We start from the raw sequence: 890 nt of genomic DNA on the forward strand, positions 1-890 counted from the left end.
CTAGTCATCCTGCTCAACCTTCAGGTTCTGCATCTTCAAGTCCAGCTCACTGTCATTTTCATTCCTGTCCTCTTCCTCATCTTCAACCTCCCCTTAGCATCATTGCCATCCAATGGGCGGAGCACATCCGCTGAGTTCCAACCACCCTTCATTTTTTTTTCGCCTCATCTATCCCTTCATCGGAGATGGCATTCTCATCGATGTTCAGTTGCACAAAGCCTGGCTTACCAGCGACTGTTTGGGCAAAACACAGAGCTCCAACCCTCTGCAACATATTTGAGCTCACATCAAGCTCATTCGGATTCGGGTGGCTTTCTTTCAATAATTTTGCAATCACCACGGCACCATCATCCTTCAGTTCATTCTCAGCCAAGCTCAGCTTCTTGAGTGATTCCATTGCAGCAGTCGGCTAAAGCTCAGGCTGCCTTCACAGTTATTTCATTTCTAACATAGTTGAGTCGATATGACTAACATGTTCGTCAAAAATATATATTAGTATATCTTATAGATGTAATATATGAAAAATCTACCGAACTAGTGACAAAGTTTGGTTGAATTGTAGAAGTCCCAGGAGTTTTGTTCTCATCGGATGGTCTGGTGTTGAATATGTTGCACACACCGGACAATAAACAGTGCATATAGACAGAAGCAATTTTGCCTCACCGAATGTCCGGTGTCAAATGGGTAGAAGCATCAGAGCAATTCCAGCAGAGGCAATTTCAAGAGTTGAAGTTAAAGATCAACTGGCCGAATGGTCCGGTGTTCGACAAGCCATATACACCAGAGCATTTTGTTTTAGGCAGAAGATTTTGAAGGCATTAGATAGTCCGGTGATGAAGCAAGAGTACAGCGGAAAAATACATCGGACAATGAACAGTACAAAGAAGCAG

The 890-nt window shown here is 43.4% G+C and overlaps 1 pseudogene; it reads right to left on the minus strand.

Moving 5' to 3' along the window:
• On the minus strand, positions 1 to 397 carry LOC133927552 (RAN GTPase-activating protein 1-like; annotated as a pseudogene).
• Between the last annotated feature and the right edge of the window lie 493 nt (positions 398 to 890).

The sequence above is a fragment of the Phragmites australis genome, chromosome 8, assembly GCF_958298935.1.
Source record: "Phragmites australis chromosome 8, lpPhrAust1.1, whole genome shotgun sequence".
Classification (NCBI taxonomy): Eukaryota; Viridiplantae; Streptophyta; class Magnoliopsida; order Poales; family Poaceae; genus Phragmites; species Phragmites australis.